The sequence below is a fragment of the Octopus sinensis genome, linkage group LG10 (genome assembly GCF_006345805.1).
Source record: "Octopus sinensis linkage group LG10, ASM634580v1, whole genome shotgun sequence".
Taxonomy (NCBI): Eukaryota; Metazoa; Mollusca; class Cephalopoda; order Octopoda; family Octopodidae; genus Octopus; species Octopus sinensis.
This window is the reverse complement of record NC_043006.1, coordinates 37000084-37026500: the sequence shown is the minus strand read 5'-3', so window position 1 is coordinate 37026500 and position 26417 is coordinate 37000084. Positions and strand designations below refer to the sequence as shown.

Below are 26417 nucleotides of genomic sequence, written 5' to 3'. Positions count from 1 at the left end.
TTAATTGCAGAGTATAATAGCAACCAGACAAAGAATGAGGAATTGTGTTTTCACGTAACTTTCTTCATTGTCAGGGAATAAAGTTACTTGTTTCAGTCATTAGACTGCGGCCATGCTGGGGCACCGTTTTGAAGAATTTTTAGTCGAATGAATCGACCTCAGTATTGTTTTTTTTTATGCCCAGTACTTATTTTATCGTTTTCTTTTGTCGAACTGCTAAGTTACAGCAACGTAAACACATCAACACCGATTGTCAAGCGATGGCGAGGAACAAACACAGACACAAAGAAACACACACACACACATGTATGTATGTATGTATGTATGTATGTATGTATGTATGTATGTATATAGATGTATGGATCAAAACAGTTTGATTGAAACTCTTTGGTACTCTGAGTTTTAAGAGTGTCGCAAATCTTCGACCTTTCATGTAACTCTCAATAAATGTGTTGAGTGCCCTTCTTTCGTTTGTTTACTTACGTATATATATATATATATATATATATATAAAGATTGCTCTTGATATTAATTTTGATGCGCACTCTTAACTTTTCTGTCCCATCCCTTTCTCAGCCTTCATTCTTTGATTTCCTTTTCTTCTACTTAACTGTCTCTCCCTCTCTCTCATTCTTCACTCTCTCTCTCTCTCCCTCTCTCTCTCCCTCTCTCTCATTCTTCATGGTTTCCTCACAACCATTCCCCTTTCTTCTCTCCCTTTCTCTTACTCCTCCTCCCCTCCCGTCGTTGACCCCGCGACGAGCTCTGCTACTGTCTTTTCTGGGCCTGACTTTCTTGAGGTGTGGATGGCAATTTCTTGCTCCATCGCCGTTCACAGAAATAACGTTCGTAAACTTTTTTCGTTCGGCTAACAGCCCTTCTTGTCTTGTTATTTTCCTTGTCCTGTCTTTTACTGCTTATAATTTTGTACTGTCGTTACTGTCCTGGTTTTGTACCATTTTTACCCCTCTGCAAAAGATCTCAAATTTTATTTGATTTGCTTTTCGCAGGAAGGAAAGTTTCTTTCGAAGATACGTCTCGCCTTCACCTTCGAAACGTAGAGTAGATGAAACCATGGCGACTGAAGAAGGGTTTTTTTCCTTGTGTTATTTGTCCTGTACTCTATTTTTTTTTTTTTTTAAAAATGTCCAGTTCCTTGGGTTTGTGTCTATGTTTTCGTTTCTCATTGCGTTCGACGTTTTTTTGGTGTCCTGTACTCATATATGCGTGTATATATACATGTAGAGGTAGATACGTACATATATGTACATATATATGCATATGTTTTATTTATTAATATATTACATATATATATATATTGGCCTGCTCGCTTAGCCAGCGGGGTGGCGTCATTCGAAGGCTAAAACAATGCGAACGCATTGTGACCAGCGATGTGTAACAACATCTGATGGTCTGGTCGGTCACGTGATCACGTGATATATATATATATATGTGTGTGTGTGTGTTGTGTGTGTGTGTGTGTGTGTGTGTGTGTGTGTGTGTGGAGACGCAATGGCCTAGTGGTTAGGGCAGCAGACTCGCGGTCGCAGGATCGCGGTTTCGATTCCCGGACCGGGCGTTGTGAGTGTTTATTGAGCAAAAACACCTAAAAAGCTCCACGAGGCTCCGGCAGGGGGTGGTGTTCCCTGCTGTACTCTTTCACCACTCTTTCTCCCACTCTTTCTTCTGTTGGCCTGCTCGCTTGGCCAGCGGGGTGGCGTCATTCGAAGGCTAAACATGCGAACGCATTGTGGACCAGCGATGTGTAACACATCTGATAGCCTGGTCGGTCACGTGATCACGTGATATATATATTATACTATATATATATATTAATATATATATATCTATATTATACGACGGGGGCTTCTTTCAGTTTCTGTCTTCCATATCCACTGAAAGATTTTGGGTCGCCCCGAGGCGACTTGTCAAAGGGTCTTCAACTCCTGTGATCCGTTTGCCCTTCTTCATTTTCATCCCTCTTCTTCCTAACTTACTCACTTGCTTTTTAGTATAACACCTACGCAAATTCTATAACAAACTTTGAATAGAAATATTTTCATGAAATTGAACAGCAGGAACTGCTAGCCACCACTGACCAACGACAATCAAGGCAATCCCAAATTCTTCCTCCCCTTCTTCCCCTCCTTCTTCTTCCCTGCCAAGAATTCACATGGACCTTGACCCCACAAGAGTAAACAAGAGACAGAGAAAGGCAGAAACAAGGAAAATGCCACTTATATTTGAAAACTATACAAATATTCTTTTAAAAAAACTTTTCTTTTAATTTTTCTAAATTTAATTATTTAATAGTTACAGTTGAAAAGGTCTCAAATGACCGAAACCAATACTGAAATGTCTTTTATAAAATTATTTTAGCATTTTCTATCTTGACTTGTTTTTTCATATATATCAACTCGTGTGTCCCTTTTCATCCTTATACATATATATGTATATGGCGGCGAGCTGGCAGAAACGTTAGCGCGCCGGGCGAAATGCTTAGCGGTATTTCGTCTGTCGTTACGTTCTGAGTTTAAATTCCGCCGAGGTCGACTTTGCCTTTCATCCTCTCGGGGTCGATAAATAAAGTACCAGTTTCGCACTGGGTCGATGTAATCGAATTATCCCTTTGTCTGTCCTTGTTTGTTCCCTCTATGTTTAGCCCCTTGTGGGTAGTAAAGAAATACACACTATATATATATATATATATATGTATTATATATATATATATACAAGATAAGAAATGGAGAAATACATCTAAATCAAATATCAATTACCGAGGGTTGCATTTACAACCCCTATTCAATTTGTATAATATATAATTATATATATATATATATATAATATCTATATATATATATATATATATATATATATATATATATATATATATATATATATATATATATATATATATTATATAATATCAGGTATAGCTGTGTAGTTAAGAAGGTAGCTTTTGCAACATCGTGGTTGCAAGTTCAGTCGCACTATACAACACATTGGGTTAGTGTCTTCTACTATAGCTCCGAGCCGACCAGTGCCATGTGAGTGAATGTGGTTGACGGAGACGGCGATAGTAAAGAATACGCACACCCAGTGTTTAGGATTAGGGTTAGGGTTACGCCGAAGACAAGTGGTGTGCGTATTCTTTGCCTCCGCCGACGGAATCTATGTGGAAACCCGTTATGTGCGTATAATTGTATATGAAATATAGTTTTACTCTCATGACAATGAACTTGGATAAAAATCAAGAAAAAATGTGAGCTTTCAGATAAAAGGCCGAAAACTGGTTATATTTTGAAATTTTAGAATAACACCATGTTTATGTATGTAAAAAAGGGAAAATATCAATGGGAAAAAGAAAATAGAAATACCAAGCAACAAACACACCTCTTCGTTTTGCCATTAAGGCGACCCTTCAATATTTAGTATGAGGAGATGATGTCATTCACCCTCTTTTCCAGGCCAGCCTCTTTATTTATGTCATGAGGGAAGGTTGTGTGGCTGAATGATGATGTTTACCAATACCGAAGGAGTGCTATCATCAGCTGCTCTCTGAAAAATTGATCCTTCATGTTGCAGGCATTATCCCTAATACTTTAAACTTAAAATTTTACCTCCAATTTCGAGTAATGTAACCTCTGCTTAACGTCACTCCTTCCCCGGATTCCTGATATATATATATATATAGCAAATGAAAGACGGAAGATGGAATATATATATATATATATAAAGAGAGAGGGGGGGATATCAGAATTTTCCGCACTTTTACCGAAACCTTCACCGCTCGCGTGCTAAAAGGTAGTATTCTTGAGGTTTCATAACCGAAGTTTGACACCTTAATCTCCCTTTCTTGTGTTATAGAGTAAACATGGCAGCTCTACTAGCAGTGTACACCGAGGAAGAACGAAGATCAGTGATCCCATTTCTCTGGACTGAAGGTGTGTCAGGGCTGAAATTCCTCGCAGGATTTCATTATAATACGGGGGCAGCATTCTACCGCATAGAAGTGTGTATGGGTAGATCGATGAGTTTTAAAATGGCCGGACAAGTGTGAAACACGAAGAGGGAGCAAGACGTCCATCAACCTCTACCACTGGCGTGAAGATTCAACAAGTTTGAGAGATGGTTCTGGCGAACAGATGAGTGACCATCGATGTGGTGGCATAATCTCTACAGAATTAGTCATGGTTCTGCATAGGAATTCATCCACGACAGGCGTCGCTTCTGTAAAGTCTGCGCGTGATGAGTGCCAAGGGAACTAATCGGAGCACATAAGTGCAATCGCGTAAAGATCATGTCGTCGTTTACTCAACAGCTATAACGATGAAAGCGAAGCTATTTGGGGAAGAATAGTTCCAGGAGATGAAAGTTGGGTCCATTATTGTGAATCAGAACCCAAAAGGCAGAGTATAGAGTGGAAAGTACCGGAATCGCCGGTGAATAAGAAATTCAAGACTCAACCTTCCGCAGAAAAAGTGATATGGGACGCAAAATGTTTCTATACTAGAACATTACATGGAAAAGGGGTCTACAGTCACCGGTGAAGGCTACAGTGAAACGCTGGTCTACAAACTGAAAACCAACAATTCACACCAAACGCCGAGGTCAAAGCAAGTGTTGTTGTTGCATGTCAATGCACGCCCACATACGGCTGCCCACACCGTTGAAACCTCTGAAAAATTGGGTTTCGAACTGCTGGAACACTTTGCATATAATCCAGATCTCATCCCTTCCGTAGGAAACAGAGCATAAATGGCTGCGAGCCGAAAACCTCCTTCTCCGATGCAATAAGCAAATTTGTAGTCCACTGGTAGAAGTACATCGATAAGCACAGAGACTATGTCGAAATATGATGTAATTGTTCAAGTCTTGCTTCTATTTTAATAACAGAAACAAGAGGGCGTATAATGTTTGACTTACCACTTAACCTTCTATATGTGTGTATGTCTTTGTGCTTGTACCCCCCCACAAAAAAAATACCGCGTAACAACAGGTGTTGGCTTGTGTACATCTCCGCAACTTAGCGGTTCGGCAAAAGAGACCAATAGAAAAGTACCAGACTTGAGAAAAAATATAAGTACTGAGATCGATTTTTTAGACTAAGCCCTTCAAGGCGATGCCCCAGAATAGCCGCTGTTTAATACCTGAAACAACTAAAAGCTAACAGATACTCGCTATATACAAATGAGGCAGTAGTAAATTAAAATGCCCACCTATGTATCATATTTAATGTATACACACTGTTGAAAGGCCAGTTACTGCGATATTCGCCCGGAGTTAACATCTCTTATGGACGTGCTATGTTAAAAACACAATAAAGATTGGAGAGAAACGAAAATTCGCGCTGGAAGATACTAGCGCGAACGCCTGATGTAGTTCGACCTTTTGAATGATGGCTACTTGCAACCATTCACATGCATGTCGCCTTCAATGTAGGGAAAATGAATAAACCATTCACTGATAAAGTGAAGCGCTGCCCAGCTGAATAAAAATTCCGTTTGCGTAGCTGAATCAGTATTGAATTAAAACAACTGTCTGTGTATTAGACATAATGTGTATACCACGGACGTGTCGCCAAGGTAGGCAAGGTAGACAGTGCCTACCTTGAATAAAATAGATCGATAGCAACATTTTCCTCTCATGGCAAAATATGCACATAATTCAATAAAATTATGAAGGTTACTCTGATTACTATGCATAAAATACAAAATATTAAATTTTTTTTGTAGATTAGGTAGGCATAATTCGCCCCTTCCTTTCAATTTCAGTACTTAAGCTACGCATAAGTAATACGTACATTCCTATAACAACGTTTTCTTTACGGGCTATAAAGGCAGAAGTAAATCTGCCTTCAACTCAGTTACCAACTGCCTACCCTGAGCTATTACTGATGGCATGTGCCTGGTGTATACACTTCCGAATAGCGGACTTTTATTCAGCCGGACGGCTATTTTCATTGCTTCTTATACAGTAGGCTACGAATTCTTGTTCAAGCATATGGCTGGCTACGAGTACACGTCTTTGAGAAAGTCACGAGTCGTTATGGCACTGTCTATTTGGCATCGATGGTACGTGGCTTAGTGGTTAGGGTATTCGGCTCACGATCATAAGGTCGTGAGTTCGATTTCCTGCGGTGCGTTGTGATCTTGAACAAAACATTATTTCACATTGCTCCAGTCCACTCAGCTGGCAAAAATGAGTAGTCCGTGTAATGCAAAGTGCCGTCCTTGTCACATTCTGTGACACACTGAATCTCACTTAATTTATGTTAAGAATACGTGTACCTACGGAGTATTCCGCCACTTACGCATTAATTTCACGAGCAGGCTGTTCTGCTGATCGAATCAATTGGAACCCTCATCGTCATAACCGACTGAGTGCCAATTATTTGACATCAATGATTCGACGCTGACTTATTTGACATCAGATGTCTTAATATCCCCCTTCTCTCTCTCTTTTTCTCCCTGTGTAATGCCTTTCTACTTGTCTATTATACCGTCACCAAAACAGGCTGAATGTCCAGTCAGCCGTACCAAGTTGTCACCGTCTAAACAGCCACGCCCAATCGTCTCATTCCGCATTGAAAATGTCCAAAATGGCCGAAATCCATTTCGCTTTCTCGCCGGCTGCTGCCAATGTAATTTCTCGTCTCCTTCCGATATTTATTGCTTTTAACACAGCACGTCCATGAGAGATGTTATCTCACGACAAATACTGCTGTAACCAGCCTTTCAACAGTGCGTGTGTATAGGGAGGGAGAGAGAGAGAGAGAGAGAGAGAGCATATGTGTATGTGTGTGTAAGTTCCCCCTCCCTCTCCTTGTCACACTCGTCTTCTCTCGTTTCCTCTTTCTTGCTTTTTATCCTCCTCTCCTGTATTTTCTTCATTTCTTTTATCTTATCTTCCTCACTTATTTTTGTTTTCCGTATTTTCTTTTCTCTGTCTACTGTTGCATATCTTTCCCTCTCTCTCTATTTTATTTCTATTCTTTTTAATTTTTTATCTCTCTGCATCCTCACTCACTCGCTCGCTCACTCACACTCTTTCCCCATATCTCCTCCTACCGCTACTCCTACTGTGACTGCTGCCACTGCCACTACAACCTTAGTTATTAGGCGACAGATACTAATTTACCTCTTTTTTCGTCTCTATCTTTCTATCTCTCTTATCTTTCACTTTTCCCTCCCCTCTGTCTTTTCCTCTCTTTGTTAGCACACCTCCTCCCCTTCATACTAGCACTCAGCCCGGCTGACGAGACATGAACAGAAGCAGATGAATTTTGAAGGCCAGGACACTACGGCACGTTATAAAGCTGATAAGCTTTATAACAGTTGTCTTTGGCCGCAACCACAACACTATATATATATATTTTTATAAATCGGGAGAGACTGATACGGAGAGAAGACCAGGAATTACACACGGATCTTGTAAATAACATTTATATGTCTATAAGTAGTTAGTTACACACACACATATATATATATGTATATACATCTGTCCATCTAACCAATTTTTTTTTCCTTCTGCACACACTCATATCTTATCTACAACATACCTGAAACGATATCTTTTAAACTTGCCATTGTCACCAGTTGATGTTTTGAAGAACGTATTTGATATATTAGAAGCACATTTCCATTCACACACATACACACACACCCTCCGCATATATATATATATATATATATATATATATATTATATATATATATTATATATATACATACATACACTCGTACGCACACTCACATTATATATATATAGATATAGATATATACACACACACACAGACACAAACTCAGATATTTATTTAAAGCAACATTGGAGCTATTTATCGTTACTATATTTTCTATCATGGATTGATTCTCATTACTGACTGCTTGTGTTTTCTTCTTTCTATCTCTCATGTACAGACAGATCGACATTCACCGGGAAGAATATATATATATAATAGAAAATTATATCTCAACTGAAACCTTAAGCAGGGTTTCCTAATTTAAGAAAACAGACAGCTTTTATTACGTAAGAGGTTATCTACCTCCTGGTGGTATATATTCAACCGTTACTCAATCACAAGACTTGAAAAACCCCGAAAAAGAAAGGGAGAGATACGACTGAAAAGGAATATGGAATATTGAGGTTAAACGGGGCCAGTTAAATCTGCTTTAGCTAGCCCCTTTTTTAACCCCCACGTGTGGTGGTGAGTGGTGAAGTCTGTCCGCAAAACTTTTGGATTTTATATATATATTATATATATATATTGAAACACATTTACCATACTGGATATTCAATTCTTGTACCAACGGTTTTTGGGTGAGGAATTCGATTTGTTTTTCTTATTGTAATCCTGCATGCGTGCGATTTTGTGTGTGTATGTGTATTGCTAATTGCTGTTTAATTTTAAGTAAAGAAATAATTATCATTACTGGATTAGCAGACTCGGTAACGGAACGGACAAACTAATGATTAACGTCCCCTCAGGTTGTGAGTTCAAATCCCGCCGGGATCGAGTCGGTCTTTCATTCCTTCAGTTGGAGAGGATGAGGTTCGATGATATAATTAATCCACTGTAATCCTTCCCCAATGTCTGGCCTTGGTGTCTAGGATTAAAAATAATAATGATGATGAAGATGAATTATAATTGTGCATGTGTGGGTTATTTTTTTCTCCTGTTGTCGCCACCTTTGTTGTTATTTCAAGCATTTTTCTTTAAATAGATTCCTTTACATAGATCTGTATTTCTGTTTGAAGAAGAAAAAATTGGAATAGAAATCCGTTCTCCTTCACAACTTTCGCTTTTTGCTCTCTTAAAAAAAATATTCTTCATGTATAAATAGATGGTTTTCTTTTCTCTACAGGAATACAAAATAAAGAATTGAATAATTAAACGAAGGGGTTAATGCCGGTTGGGGTTGATGTTTAGCAACCCCAGTCGTCTCATTCAGTTATCGAGCAAGACAGATCTATAGAGTCGTTCCATCCACGACCATATCTTTTATTTCTAAGATTCTGTATCTAAGACTACATTATATTTTTCAGTTTTTGTTTTTTAAGATGATAAAGTATAGGATCTGAAAGTTAGTTGTTTTTTCTAGCAGATCGGACCACATAGAGATTCCTTTAATGGCTCGTCTAACAGATGTTTATTCAGCCTCAAGTCAAGTCTAATTGAGCAGGTCTATGATCGAAAGCAGACCAACAGTGACCACCCCATTTGTAGGGATACTGAGGACGTTGTTTACTAGTGTTGGTCAGTACAAGCTACAGCAACCCAATCTGAAGCGATGAAACAGTAAAGATATTTGGTGAACCACTTAGCTAATTTTATTGTAAAAAGAAACCGGTTAAGATAAATAGCCTGCCAATAAGGTAATTTCTACATGGTTGACCGATCTTCTAGAAATAGCAGCCAAATCTTCATATCACAACCTATCACCTTAAAAAAGGTAACGGACACATTCGATAAACTGATCTTTGTATTAGATGACCGATGTTGCCTGTAGAAAAAGGAGAGATGGCCATTGTTGGAATGTTTTTAATCATGTTTTCTTTTTACTCGACCAGGGCTAAGCATGGAGTGAACAAATGTGTTCGATATCGGAATTTAAAAACTAGATCGAATTTTGTTGTCTTATTTTCAAGTTCAGATTTCGCTGGAATTCGCTACACCTTCAGTTCTTTTAGGACGAACAAAATAAGTACCTGGTAATATATACTGTGGACGATTCAGTTTATCATATCGTCCCAAAATCCTTACTAACAAATTTCTGGCTTTCTGCCAATCTCAGGAAATCATTCGCTAACGTATCACTTATATGTAAACCATATCGGCTGGTCGAGTCTGCGACCAAACATGGTTTCGATTCCTGGCTGCGAAACCATTTCACATAAAATAATGCTTTTTGGAAAGGCATCAAAACCGCTTCGTTTTATATTTTTAGCCTCTATTCTAATTCTATGTTTGCATAGTAAACAAACAAAAATATATCATTATTGTATATTAATCAATTAATTGGCAAGTGCCTGTAGATCAAGAGGTAAAGCTCCTAATGGAAACAGATGGTGGGGGAAGGGATTTCGCGGTTTATATTCATAATTTTAGCTATTTTACTTCACTTAATGTCACTTAGAATACCCCGGGAATTACATGAATACCATAATATCTCATATATATGTATTCCTTTGGAATATCTCAGCTCTCTTTCTTAGGAGAAAGACAATACCAAATGACAAAAGAAATTTACATCGATAAGTAATTTGCTTTCACAAAAGGCATTGAAAATGTAAAGATACTTATATTATTATTATCAAAAACCAGAAACAACCATTATTATTTGTATAGGTATAATAATGTGTATTTTAAAGAATTTATTTGGTAGATATCATAAATTTAGTCATATTTGTGTCTGTGCTTATAGTATAGCTACGGTATATCTATCTATCTATCTATATATATATTATATATATATATATAATATATATAATGTGTGTGTGTATGTGTGCAAATTATATACAGATATGTTTTTTAGATTTATAGACGTTTCCATACTGTTGAATATGTATGTGCGCGTTGTGTGTGTGTATGTATATATATATATATATATATATATATATATATATATATCTATATATATATATATATATGTATATATATATATATATATATGTGTGTGTGTGTGTGTGCAAATTATATACAGATATGTTTTTTAGATTTATAGACGTTTCCATACTGTTGAATATGTATGTGCGCGTTTGTGTGTGTATGTATATATATATATATATATATATATATATATATATATATATATATATATGGTGTATGCATGTGTATATTATATATAATCTATATTTAACACAGCGGTCAAATACAATTTTTTCATGTAACATACACGCAAGCATGGCGTGTATACCGTTTATGTATGTGTGTGTGTATGTATGTATGTGTATATATATGTATGTGTATATATATATATATATATATATATATATGTATGTATATAATGTGTGTGTAATGAATGATTAAATACTACTGTTTCCTGTTTAACACTTTGGCTGTTGATTTTTATCGATGATGATGATTATGATGGATATTTATGTCACTCGAGTCAACGAGGAAAAGCATGAACATGAAATGCGGTCTCAATGAACTCCTACTAGCCTTTCTGATACTGAGGCCGATCTTATGCCTACGTTAAGAAAATCGTTATTGAATCGGTTTCTATGATAATTCCATTCCCATCTTGGATACCTTACACGGCATTGTTGAATATGTTTTAAATAAATGTATGATAGAGACTGTTGTTTAGCCCCAGGTCTGCCCGGATCGAGCAGAGATCTATCTATGATCGAAGGCATTCTTGTCATGAACATCATGTTTTAGCATTTTCCCTATGTTTTAGGATCATTTTTGTAACATTTCCTTGTCCACGATAGTAGAATATGGTTTAAAGGGTATTTAGCTGCTATTACTAGCGCTTCGAGCGACTATGAAGTGGCTCACACTCATTAGCTTGTATAGAGGTATCCATGTGTGGTTGTCTTGTTGAAGAAATCCATGATTCTTACAGCTAAAGAAATTACACACACACACACACACACATATATATATATATACATACATACACAGCTTGACTTGCAAACAGCGTATGCAAATTGTTATTCAAATGCATCAGGTAGTTACACATAATTATCAATGACAAAAATGTACGTATATGTGTATATACACACACACACACACATATTTATATGCATACATACACACACATACATACACATTTTTGTCATATAAAGCTTGCAACAGCATTAATGAACTAGTTGTCGATCGATGGGTCTTGATGAAAAAAATACAAAAATTCGCCTCCAAGGATTATAGCATACACACACAGACACACACATACATATAACATACTTCGGTATCAGATATCTATACTCTGCATAAATAAATGAATAAACACTTGCTGTATGTAACAACGGCAAAATTCTGTTGCTATACTGACCAGAGTCGTTAATAACACAGCCAAAGTCCAGCTCATTTTTTTCCTAAGCTTGATAACCTTTTAAAAATAAATTTCTATTTTATTTAATAGTAAAGGTATATATAATCAATCAGTTAATAATAATGATATTTGCGATAAGCTGTGCTGTGTTTTGATGGCTATTTTCATTTATAGGAATGTTACCGACGAAAGAAAATACAGTATCTTGACAATAGCTGTCTATACTATAATGGTATGTTGAATCTGAGTGATAGTAGCACACCACAAGTTTCTTTCTGTTCTACCACACAACGTGTGTAATAATGTATGTATGTTGTTTGGTGAATGTTACGAGCAAGTAAAACAGGCAAATATTGAAACATTGATATTACACACTGTGTATACACATGTGGGTGTGTGGATATAAATATATATATACACCCACGTATATATATATATATATATATATATATACACCCACATATATATAGACATGCATTCACACCCACGTATACACACACACGTATGTTTAACGAAAAGAGATGGCGATACACGGACATTTCATATGTATGTATGAATATATCTGAATGTCCCTCATTTGTGTATTCTCAGACTATATATATATATATACACATATATATATGTAAATGATGCCTTAACACACACAGCTCATGAAAGACCTCAGCGAGGTATCTCTTTATCATTTCTTTATTAGAAAGGGATAGTGATATACGAGCTTCAATGTTTAATTGCAATTTTTATTTTTTCGTGTTTAATAGCGAAATGGGTAAAAGCGGGAATAGAAACCGGCTCGCGCGTTAATGAGTTCAGGTTGCTGAAGAAAATTGACTTGTTGCCACTGCTACTAGCAACCAAACATGGACACAGATTATAAAACAACTCCAACAGTATGTTCTCTTTGTAAACTCATCATTATACACGTACCATTCCATGCTAGCTTGAGAATTGCATATTTATAACACTCAATTAGGAGTGTACGTACGCACTAATTGATAAATATTCCTGTCTATGAAATATATATATATATATATATATATTATATACACGAACAGACAACAGGTGGATACTCAAGTTATATGCATTCATTCATTCATTTACAAATAGCATGAGTGAATACTCATACACGCAACATTAAAAAAAAAATTAGCTGTGCATGTGAAAATGTGCCATCGTTATTTGAGTGTGTGAGTGTATATATATATATATATATATATATATATATATATATATACACATACATCTATAACGCCCCCTCCATTTACTATTTGTAAAGGGAATGTGAGTATACACAAATTCTTGACGGTGCCTTTTGCATAAAGATTATGGTTAAATGCAGGTTACCACACGTAAGGCTTATAGGCCGAAAATAATTTTTAAACACGCGCGCATATTATATGCATAAAGAGGACGTCTACATGTATATACGTACACACATACCCCCACCCCCTTACATACACATTACAATAATGAAAGGGACGTATGATTATATATATGCACATACACACTACATGCTTGCATTGCATACATAATTCTTCTTTACACTTCTGTGTGCTTGCGTTTTGCATAGACTGGGGTGGTAGTTTCTCTCGGTTTAACGAAGTAGTTATTCTGAAATCTTACAAGGCCGTTAGGTCTAATCTTAAAGCAGAGACGTTCTGGTTCTTTCTTTCTTTCTTTCTTTCTTTCTGCCATTTAGTGAGTGGAGCGAAAGAGAATAATAATGAAGGGTGCAAGTACTCCCTCACACATTTCAAGGTCAAACATCCTCAGCAAAAGCTCCTACTCCTACTCCCCCGTCTCTTTCTGAGTACGCTGACTGTCTTTGCCCTACCTTGCCATACTTGGTGTTTTTAAGTTCATTATTGACAAAGGAATACTGAACATATAAATAAACAGCTTGTCAAATTTATTGTATTTGTGTGTGCACAACACACTCACACATACCAACATATATGTGTGACATGTGGTAGTTGATGAATGACTTGGTCGTTGTATATGTGAACGTTATCATTTGAATAGAAAATTAATCTCGTCCTTTCATTATTAAATTCAAATTTGGACCGAGTCAGGTGGTTGTTGTTTATCCCAAGGTCAGCCCCTTTTGAGCAGACATGTGATCAAAGGCATTCAACTAGTGGACATAAGTTTTTTTTTCTTTCTTTTCGTCTTTTTCTTTTCCTAACAATGTGTATCCAAGACTACATTATTCAATGTTCTGTGTTCGATAGTGTCTTTGTATTTTCACATTAGTAAATGTGTGTGTATGTATATATTAGTATGCGTATATATATATCTTTTATCTTTTGCTTGTTTCAGTCGCTGGACTGCGGCCATGCCGGAGCACCACTTTGAGGGATTTTAGTCAAACAAATCCACCACTTACGTTATTTTTTTCCCTTTTTTCGTCTGTTACTTATTGTATAGGTCTGTTTTGCTGAACCGCTATGTTAGGTTGACGTAAGCAAACCAACAACGGTTGTCAAGCGGGGGCGTGACAAAGACACACACACACACACATATACATGACGGGCTTTCACACAATTTCCGTCTACCATATTCACTCACGTGGAATTGGTTAATCCTGAGCTATAATTGAAGGCCCAAGGTGCCACGCAGGCCACTGAACCCGAAACCAAGTGGTTGCAAATCTCACTTCGTGTGTGCGTGTATGCCGTTGCTAATATGTTAAACTGTCGTATGCCCAAATTTGGTCAAATATGTTTTTTATGCTGTTGTTTTTTCAATATTTAATTTTGCTTGCAATAGCCGGGTTTTTCTGGTCAAACTATCTTATCTCCAGTTGCTTCAGATGCCAAGATACAAAAATGTTCTAAGTGTAGTACAACGGTTTAGCATTTTTCAAAAGTATAGTAAGTCCCACATACGACAGCTTTACAAAAATATTTCTGACTGAAAATATATATGCATGGAGTTACGATTTTATGCACCCAACAAAGTATTATTGTTAAGCTGAAACTGTTGCTAATATAAAAAGAAATGGAATGGTGAAACTATCTTTTCGTTTTCTGAAAAAGCAACGTTTTGGACTTATATATCTATGTGTGTGTATATATATATATATATATATATATATATATATATATAACGGGAAGCTTTATGAAAATAAACAAAAGACGAAGGCAGGTGGAAAACAAACGAACAATTGTATTAGTATGGCGCTCAGGAAATATAAATAAAACAAGTCTTTAACGTTTCGAGCCTACGCTCTTCAACAGAAAGATACACAGAGAGAGAAAAACACAGAAAGAAGGAGAGAAAAAATATATATATATTCTTTGTCATTTAACTGCGGCTATGCTGGAGTACCGCCTTTAGTCGAACAATTCAACCCCAGGACTTATTCTTTGTAAGCCTAGTACTTGTTCTAGCTGACTCTTTTGCCAAACAGCCAAGTTACGGGGACGTAAACACACCAACATCGGCTGTCAAGCGATAGTGGGAGGACAGACACACAATCATACATATATATATATATATATATATATATATATATATAATACAAAATAAGGAAATGGAGAAATACATCTTAATCAATAATCAACTACCAGATAATACCCAATCACATAATTTATTAAACCACTACATATGAACATTAAGGTCAAACATAATAATATAGAACAAAACAATGTACATCAATGCACTCACAACCCCTATCTCAATTTGTATATATATATATATATATATATATATAAATATAAACGAAGAACAAACAAATACAACACGAGGATATATATATATATATATATATATGATTGACTTCTTTCAGTTTTAGTCTACCAAATCCACTCACAAGGCTTTGGTCGGCCCAAGGCTATAGTAGAAGACACTTGACCAAGGTGCCATGCAGTGGGACGGAACCCAGAGCCATGTTGTTGGTAAGCCAGCTACTTACCATACAGCCACTCCTGCACCTATATAGAGACTGTAAAATGGTTTGGCATTATTAGAAACTATGTCAGAGTAGACACTGGAGCGAGATACACTCTTTGCATATGTATGTATGTACGTGTGTGTACTGGGTGCTTTTTTCATGCCACTAGCATTAGTGAGGTCACCGTGCATCTCAGAAGACTATGAACCTCAAGAGAAATGGCTTTGTGCTAGGAAATGAAGGGTTAGAGTATGAAAGAAGGGGGCCAATGCAGAACAAGTTTCTTGCTGTAGAGGAACTACTTGGCTACCCACATTTTGGAAGATAGGATGGGACTGATTGGGTTGGAGATGGGAAGAGATGAGAATAGTGGTGGTGAGGTGTCTAAGTGAACCCTCAGAATATGAAGTCAGTAAAGGTGAGTGGGAAACAAGAACTGGGAGCTGAATAATAATGTTGGTAGAGTAGACAGGAGAAGGGCAAGAGAGAGAAAGATGATGTTTGGTTGGGTAGACTGCCAGAGTGTGTGGAGAGAGGGAGAGGAGCAAATGTAGAACATGAGGAGGATGGGAGCTGTATGGTGGTGATGAATTTAGTAGCTCAGTGGAGGAGGTGATCAGCGTAAAATGGGGTTGAAGACAATATAAGGACAAAGGATGGATATTGAGAGAAATGGCTCCAGGCAGTAGGAGGGATTAATGATATCAAGGAAAAGTTGCAGTTAGAGAGATGGTCCTTCATGAAGTGTCTTGCAGAAGGAATTGAGAAAAGGACCCAGTAATGCATATATATATACATTTACAGAGCACTTTCAGGACTTAGTTTTGCCAACTTGAGCAGGTCTTCTCAAGAACTGCATATCACCAGTCATCCTACTCCTTTGTCATCTTCATTGTACTGAGATCAGCCTTCCCCACATCATCCCATGTCTTGCTGGGTCTTTCTCTTTTTCACAAATTCCATCCACATTTAGTGATCAACACTTATTTACACAGCTGTCCTCATCCATATGCATCACATGTTTATACCATCAGTGTTCTTTTTAGCTCCATGCATCTGATTCCTCTTATACCCAGTTTTTCTCTCTGGTCATTTGAATTATGTTGTCCATGCACACTTCATTTCTTTCCAATCTTCTCAAGTCTTCTGCATTTAAGGTCCATTTCTCATTATCATGCTGCATCACAGTTCCAACACAAGCATCATATACTCTGTCCTTCACTATGAGAGGAACCACTTTTGTTTCTGGTAGCAGCAGTAGTTCCGTGAACTTTCTCCAGCCTGTTCTTACCTAGACTGCTACACTTCCAGAGCAGTCACCTCTCCCATTAATTACATCTCCTAGGTAACAAAAGTTATCAACTAATAGTGATCCATATGAGCATTCAAGAGAATGCTCACATACATGTGTGTATGTGATATATATATATATATAGGAATAAAAGTTTATATATAAAGAACGTGAAATACACGAAGGGACGAACACGGAAAACAGACAAGTCATTCGAAGCCTTCAATCTTCAGTCAGAAACCGAATCATCATATATATATATTTATATATATATATCATCACTCACTTAACGTCCGCTTTCCATGCTAGCATGGGTTGGACGGTTCAACTGGGGTCTGGGGAGCCCGAAAGCTGCACCAGTCCAGTCAGATCTGGCAGTGTTTCTACAGCTGGATGCCCTTCCTAACGCCAACCACTCCGAGAGTGTAGTGGGTGATTTTATGTGCCACCGACACAGGTGCCAGACGAGGCTGGCAAACGGCCACGCTCGGATGGTGTTTTTTATGTGCCACCGACACAGGTGCCAGATGAGGCTGGCAAACGGCCACGATCGGATGGTGCTTGTTATGTGCCCACAGCACGGAGGCCAGTCGATGCGGTACTGGCTACGGCCACGTTCGGATGGTTTTCTTGTGTGCCACGTGCCACCGGCACTGGTACCACAAAGATACAAATTCCATTGATGTTCATCTATTTTGATTTGTTTTGATTTTCACTTGCCTCAACAGGTCTTCACAAGTGTCACAAGAAGGAAGGTATGCACAGGTGGACTGACTACGTCCCAGGTAGGGGCCATGGGTTATGGCCTGACTAGTCTTGCCGGGTCTTCGGATGGTGTTTTTATGTGCCACCGACACAGGTGCTAGATGAGGCTGGCGAACGGCCACGATCGGATGGTGTTTGTCATGTGCCCACCGCACTGACTACAGCACTGATGGATTTCTTGTGTGCCACAGGCACTGGTACCACAAGATACAAATTCCATTGATGTTCATCTATTTTGTCTATTTTGATTTGATTTGATTTGTCTTTCTTTTATTCTTTTACTTGTTTCAGTCATTTGACTGCAGCCATGCTGGAGCACTACCTTTAGTTGAGCAAATTGACCCCGGGACTTATTCTGTTTAAGCCTAGTACTTATTTTATTGGTCACTTCTGCCAAACTGCTAAGTTACAGGAACATATACACACCAGCATCGGTTGTCAAGCGATGGTGGGGGGACAAACACTTACACACACACACACACACACACACACATATAGGATATATACGACGGGCTTCTTTCAGTTTCTTTCTACCAAATCCATTCACAAGGCTTTGGTCAGCCTGAGGCTGTAGTAGAAGACACTCACCCAAGGTGCCACACAGTAGGACTGAACCTGGAACCATGTGGTTGGTTAGCAAGCTACTTATCACACAGCCACTCCTGCGCCTATAGTATAATACAATATAAAATTGTCATTTAATGTCCACTTCTCTATTCTTGGATCAGTTGGAATTTGTTGAAGCAGATTTTTTAGTCAAGTACCCTTCCTATCACCAACCCTCACTGGTTTCCAAGCAAGGTAATATTTCTTCATGGCTAGATATGTTTTTCACAGAAGATTGGAAACAACCTCACATGTATGACAATGATACTTGTTTACAACCATCATGTGATGGCAAGACAAGGGTATACATACATACACGCATATATACATATATATGATGGGCTTCTTTCAGTTTCTATCTGATGCTCTTGAAGCCCCAGATACTTTTGAGATGACTGAACATAGCTTGAGCGTTGGTGGTACCCTGGTATACCAGGTCCAAGTTACCTTTCATCCATCTTAATATTCCGAGTTCAAATTCCTCCAAAGCCAACCTTGCCTTTCATCCTTTTGGGGCTGATAAAATAAATACCAGTCACGCACTAGGCTCAATATAATCAAATAGCACCTTCCCTCAAAATTGCTGGCCTTGTTCCAAAACTTGAAGCCATTCATCATCATCATCATCATCATACGTCTGTTGTCCATGATGGTTTGACTGGGCTGGCATGCTAGAAGGCTGCGCCAAGCTCCAGTCTGATATGCCATGGTTTTCTTCAGCTGGATGCCCTTCCTAGTGCCAACCACTCCGAGAGTGTAATGGATGCTTTTACGTGCCACTAGCACAGGTGTCATTTGCATGGCACTGGGGTGCATTTACATGTCAATTTGTGTGACTGCAATTTTGTTCAGCTTGATGTGTCTTCTTCTCAAGTAGTGAGCTGGCAGAATCGTTAGCACACTGGGTGAAATGCTTTGAGGTATTTCATCTGTCTTTATGTTCTGAGTTCAAATTCTGCTGAGGTTGACTTTGCTTTTCATCCTTCCGGGATTGATAAATTAAGTACCAGTTACACACTGGGGTTGATGTAATCGACTTTCCCCCTCCTACACGTTTTAGGCCTTGTACCTAGAGTAACAAGGATTATTGTTATTATTATTATTATTATTATTATTAAGGCGGTGAGATGGCAGAATTATTAGCATGCCTGCTGAAATGCTTAAAGTTCAAATTCCACTGAGGTCAACTTTGCCTTTCATCTTTTCGGGGTCAATGAATTAAGTACTAGTTGAATACTGGAGTCAATATAATCGAATAATCCCCTCCCCACAAAAAATTCAGGCCTTGTGCCATTAGTAGAAACTATTATCATCATCATCATCATCATTATTATTACTCCTATGATCGTCATAAATATAGATTGAAGGTCAAGAGCAAAAGTCAACCTGAAGAAAGCATTAAATGTGGGTTGAGGGTTAATGTTTCCTTCTCTCACTCCAAGTCACAATTGGGAATTCCCAAAGGCCTCAGATAATGAAAAAGAATAAATCTATCCGTCATCCTACTTTCCTTTGTAAACCAGATGGTAGTAGGTGTTTGGTAACCTCTTTGTGATAGTATAGTGTTGGGAATTAGTGGTTAAGGACCTTTACAGAACTTTGTTTAATACTAGTGCCCTTTACAATACAACATACACACACGCATTCATATATGTATGGCTGTCATGCAAAAAAAAAGAATTATTATTTAGTTGATGGCTATGTTCTCTTGGGAATTTTGTATGTACACAACAGAAAAATAATACATGTATTTTGTTTGTGTGTGTGTGTGTGTGTGTATTGTATATGTTATGTAAAGCTATTGAAATAATTTTGTAAGTTATATTGAACATTTGTGTGGGGTGTGTGATTATTACATACATTCCCACATATACACACTCCTTTTTTTCTCCAGAATTTCAGTTGTCATTTTATGCTGTGTATGTATGTATGTATATGTGTGTGTGTGTGTGTGTGTGTGTATGTGTGTGTGTGTCTGTGTGTGTGTATGTCTGTATGTATGTATGTCTGTATGTATGTGTATATGTATGTATATATATTTATATATATATATGTGTATATATATATATATATACAGGGCTATTGAAACTACTTGGTTTAGATTGTGTATATGTGTGTGTATATATATCTACATACAGATATTGTTCTCATAATCTCGGTCTTTATGTAATATTTAAGAGATTGTGTGTCCATCAAACTTGACTTTGCACCCCACTTGACACTAAGGGTCATCTGCTTATATCTTAGCAGGCAGTCCACATTCTTCCAGCCTTCTGGGACTTAAAGCCATTAAGCATTTTGTGGTGTGTGTACATGGATGTATATACACACACATGCACAGGTCTATTGAAATTTCTTTGTATTAATAAATTAGTCATGACCCCAACCTTATTGAACATTTTCGATCCTAGATCTCCTCGGTCATGGCCTTACTTGAGAGCTGAGAACAGGAAGAGCATCCAGCTGTATAAAAACTGCCTTAATGATCCTCATCTAATCTGTGCTAGCATGGAAAAAGCAGTTGGTAACAATGATTTTATATATGTTTGTGTGTTTTATGTTAAGTGTTTTGTTTCAGGCTGAGAAACTGAGTGTAAAATAATCACTGTTCTGAATTTCTGGCCAAAAAAATCTTTTAGAGATTACTCAGCGTAATTTCTCATATCATTTGATTCTTAGAACATTCTACATTAGGAGAATTGAACTCAGGGGTCTTAATGCAGTTTTGCTCCTCTCCTTGAAAAATGCACCTTTTTGAACAAATTTTTTCAGATTCCTACGTTTTAGGTGTCAGAAATATTAAAGTGAAAAGAATTTGCGTTTTTCTTGTGTTTGCCTCAAATAATCGTAAATAATAATTTAATGTAAATTAAATATACACCATTTTATGAGAAACAAACATTAATGTTTAATAATTAATATTATAAAGTTTAATAAGGGGCTCAATTTTAAATTTAGAACTTTTTCATCCATTTATTTATTTATCTGTCTATCTATTTATCCCTCTCCATTTATTCATAAAATATCTTTGTCAACTAAATGTGGTGGTCCTATAGAAAGCGGTGTTACTGTTGTTTTTAGCCCCAGGAAGACATTCATATCTATCTCTTTAAACACATATCTATATGCTTATTGAATTTAAAATTTTGAAAACATGGTTTCTTGCATATTCGTCATTTAAAACACATGGAAAAAAAAATTTCGGAAAAGTTAAAAATTTGGTTGGGGGGGACTAGTGGTAGTGGGGCAGGGATCCGGAAACATTTTTTCAAAAAAATGCATTTTTCAAGGAGAAGTGCAAAACTGTGTTAGCCCTGAACTCAGCACAATGAGTTTGCCGAACATTCCCTAATTATCTAGTGCTCACACAGCTGGGAGTCATATCTCACTCAGAGTTGTTGTTGACCAAAGGAATCTACCAAGACTGTTGGTCACACTTGCTTGTAATACATTTGCAGAGTAGCAGGAACATTGGAAGATGCTGTTTTCAATGTTGATGCTTACCAAGGAAAAGTCAGAATGAAATGGTTGGGTGTGGCTATTTTGGTGCTGATGGTCTGGCATGGCTGACATTGAACCTGTTTTTGGCACTGGAAGCAAACACACACACACTTCTACAAAGAATAAGTTGATAGTGACATCAAAGTTTCAACTTACTTGCCATCATCAGTCTGATGCAAACCGAAACCTCAAAGCACCCCATTAAAATGTATTGATATTCTGTAATTTAATATTAAATTGTTTTTACAGATAGCTGAGTGGTAAGAAGCTTGCTTCCCAACCACATGATTCCGTGTTCAGTCCCACTGCATAGTACCCTGGGCAAGTGTCTTCTACAATAACTTTGGACCGACCAAAGCCTTGTGAGTGTTTTTGGTAGATGGAAACTGAAAGAAGCCTGTTGTGTGTGTATATCTTTGTGTCTTTGTTTGTTCCCACAGCTGGTGTTGGTGTGTTTATGTCCCCGTAACTTAGAAGTTCAGTAAAAGAGACCAATAGAATACGTACCAAGCTTTTAAAAAATAAGCACTGGAGTCAATTCATTCGATTGAAAATTCTTCTAGGTGGTGCCCCAGCATGGCTGCAGTCTAATGACAGAACCAAATAAAGATAAATGGTATAATAACATTAATACACACACAGCAGGCTTCTGCACACTTTTCATTAAGGATTATAGCAAATACATATTCAAGCTGCTGCATAGTGGGCTCAAACCTTCAACTCCCTGACTGCAAAGTGAACTGCTTAACCACATAGCCATGCTTGTGTCTGTATCATCATTATTTAATTCCTACTTCTCCATGCTTGCATTGGCCGGATAGATTTGTTGTGGCAGATTTTCTACGGCCAGATTCTCTACCTGTCACCAACCCTCACTTGTTTCCGAGCAGGGTAATATTTTCCCATGGCCAGACATATTTTTATGGAACACTGTAACTGAACAACACTGCTTGTATGATAGCGATGATCATTTACAACCATCATATAACTTCAACATAAGGGTACACAAATACACAACACATGTTTTACTTGTTTCTGTCATTAGCTGGTGGACAAGCTGGAGTACCACCTTAAAGAGTTTAATCAAACAATTCACTCTTGTTTGAAAGTTTGGTAATTATTATATTACTTTTGCAGAACCACTGAGTTGCAGGGATGTAAACAAGCCAACACCGGCTGTCATATGGTGGTAGTGGTAGTGGATGCAAACACAAGGAACATACACATGCATGCACATACACATGCATGCACATACACACCACACACACACATGTGCATGCGTGTATACGTACATACAATAGGCTTCCTTACAGTTTCTATCAAACAAATCCACTCACAAGGCTTTTGTCAGCCAGGAGCTATAATAGCAGACACTTGCTTGAGGCGCCATGCAGCAGAACTGAACCTGAAACCACATGATTGGGAAGCAAGCTTCTTACCATATGTTAAACATTTGTAAGTATACCCTAAAACAGAAAATGGAGATAACAGATCCTATGCCACGGAAACCAAACTACCTATCAGTTACTAGCTAACTCTCAAGATGGGATCTGTTTTCCTTTCCTCTGCCTCTAGCTGTACTTGTGTATGTCTTGCATATATAACTTATAGTTAAAAATAGTAACCATTTTTGTTGTAGCTAATATGCTTGTAGCCTGTTTTTTAATTATATTTTTAATCTTTTTATTTGTTTCAATCATTGACCTACAGCCATGCTGGAGCACCACAGTAAGAGGATCTTGCTGATTGTATGGATCAGTGGTTCTCAATCATTTCTTACCTATGAACCCCTTTGATCACCACTCTACTTGGATGGACATGCATAACCATTTAATGTTTTAAAAAATCCTAAAATATCTCTATAATCAAATATTATTTCGTTTTTGTATTTGGTTTGCAAGATTCTTTGTGTGAATTCATGTATTGAAGCATATTTTGATTGTGTCTGGGGAGAGTCATTCTTTTTTAGTGCCTTATTGAATTTTAAAAAAGATAAATAAGTAAATAAGTGGAAATTGAACCAGTGAGTGAAGGAAATTGGGTGAAGGGCCTGAAGCAAATTCAGGCTTTTAATAATGGCTTATGAAGGCATATGGCTTAGTTGTTAGGGTGCTGTGTTCACAATTGCTAGGTCATGGGTTCAATTCTTGGACTGGGCACTGTTTTGTTCTTGAGCAAAACACTTCATTTTACGTCTGGTTGATCACATGATCATGTGAATGATAGCTTATAATACATGAAGTTACAAAAAAACCTTGGACAGAAAAAAAAAAAAAAAATTGGAAAGCTGCAAGTAGAACTTGAACTGCAGATCTCCTTTAACTCAAGCTGGTAGTTAAAATGTTAAAAAAGAATAAAACCTGCCAAAATAGGTGGTTTCCAGTTGCTCTTATCAGATGAATTTAATTACTGCAAAGGAAAAAAAGAAGACACAATTCCGGAAACACCTGACCGCTTTGTAACCTAAGCCTACATCGACTTGGTCCAAATAGTTGTGAATCAGCTGCCTGTGACCCCAGTCATAAAAACAGAACACTTGAACCGCTTTACATCTGGCGACTCATGTTTCTTCTAATCCAGAAAATAGTTATTTAACCCTTGGTCAGTGCTGTTCTGTAAAGGCATTCTGACATATCTTTTGCTCATTTCAGTCATTAGATTGTGGCCTTGAAGAATGTTTTAGCCGAATGAATTGACCCCAGTATTTATTCTTTTTATAAGCCTGGTACCTATTCTATCAGTCTGCTTTGCTGAACTGCTAAGTCATGGGGACATAAACATACCAAATCCAGTTGTCAAGCGGTGGCAGGGGAGACACAAACACACACACACGCACCGGTATGCAATGGGCTTCTTTCACTTTCTGTCTGCCATATCCACTCACGAGGCTTTGGTCGGCCTAAGGCTATTGTTGAAGACGCTTGTCCAATGTGCCACACAATGGAATTGAGCCTTGAACCATGTGGTCGAGAAGCAAACTTCTTACCATACAACCATTCATGCAATAATCCACTGTTTTTTTTTTCACCTTTGTTATTGTTTTCCTATAAGCATGTTTTCTTTTTTTTTTTTTACTTCAACCATTGGATTGTGGCCATGCTGGGACACCATCTTGAAGGGTTTGTTTGAACAAAACAAATTATCTCCTGTACTTATTTTATCAGTCTCTTGCTGAATCTCTAAGCTACAGGGATGTAAATAAACCAATATTTGTTGTCAAGCAATGGTGGGCAGGGCTCAAACAAACACACACTCACACATATTCATATATATATATATAATGGGATTCCACATAGTTTTCATCTCCCAATTCACTGCTGAGGCTTTGTTCAGCCTGGAGATACTTGCCCAAGGTGTCATACTTTTCTTTTATTCTTTTACTTGTTTCAGTCATTTGGCTGTGGCCATGCTGGAGCACCATCTCAAAGGGTTTTTTAGTCCATGAAATTGACCCCAGGACTTATTCCTTGTAAGCTTAGTACTTATTCTATCTGTGTCTTTTACCAAACTGCTAAGTTACAGAGATGTAAACACACCAACGTTGGTTGTCAAGCAGTGGTACGGGAGGGGGAGTAACAAACACACACACACAACAGGTTTCTTGCAGTTTCCATCTACCAAATCCACTTGCAAGACTTTGGTCAGCTCAAGGCTATAGTAGAAGACCAAGTTGTCACGCAGTGGGACTGAACACACCACGTGGAAACTTGGGCAAGTGGCAAGGTTCTAACCACACAGCCACACCTGCACTTATGCTATATATTTCTTTTTTTTTAAGTAAGGTGTAATGACAGGAATGTTACTGGACTGCGTCGTGCATAAAGGGTTTTTGGTTATTGTGTATGTAGATGGCAGTGGCTTAGTTGGTTACGGTCGGTTACGTATGTTAAAAGAAAAATTGCCGGGAACCAACGATGCAAAGTACAAAGCCTGGTAATGGGCGGAACAGAGGAATTACTGAGTTGATCTGGTTAAATCAGGCCTGAGAATGTTGGGATTTATGGTACGGATTAAGACAGGAGAAATGCTATAGTGGCAACCAACCAAGAGATTATATACCAGAATACAGAAACAATAATTATAATGATATATAATGTATGTGGGTGGCATGCTTATGGGGTTTGTTTCTCAACCCAGTGGTACCAGGTTCAGTCCCACTGCATGGCAAATTAGGCAAATGACCTCTACTATAGCACTAGACCAATCAAAGCCTTGCGAGTGAATTTGGCAGGCAGAAAATTAAAGAAGCCTGTTGTATGTGTGTGTGTGTGTTTGTGTACCCATGATGGTTATATATGAGCATCACTATTATACAAACAAGGTTGTTCTTTTCCAATCTTTTGTAAAAAAAACATGTCTAG

General features: G+C 37.7%; 1 protein-coding gene and 1 long non-coding RNA gene across 9 annotated transcripts in view; one reads left to right on the top strand and one right to left on the bottom strand.

Moving 5' to 3' along the window:
• The window catches only part of LOC115216654 (transmembrane protein 198), a 174872-nt gene that overhangs the window by 38470 nt on the left and 109985 nt on the right, over positions 1-26417 (top strand). For 4 of the 8 annotated variants that reach the window (XM_036506573.1, XM_036506574.1, XM_036506568.1 and 1 more), the window contains exon 3: positions 7919-8318. The exons of 1 other annotated variant lie outside the window; for it this stretch is intronic. The gene's annotated coding sequence lies outside the window, so the exon portion shown is untranslated. Of the gene's footprint in view, positions 1-7216; positions 7434-7758; positions 8319-12759; positions 12889-26417 lie in introns of those variants that run through there. 3 more of the 8 variants (XM_036506569.1, XM_029786147.2, XM_036506570.1) reach the window with 3 other exon arrangements.
• On the bottom strand, positions 18889-23491 carry LOC118765094. Its single transcript, XR_005000944.1, has 3 exons — positions 23368-23491; positions 22771-22776; positions 18889-18900 (listed from the first exon to the last, which is right to left on the bottom strand). It is a non-coding gene; the product is annotated as an uncharacterized LOC118765094 (long non-coding RNA).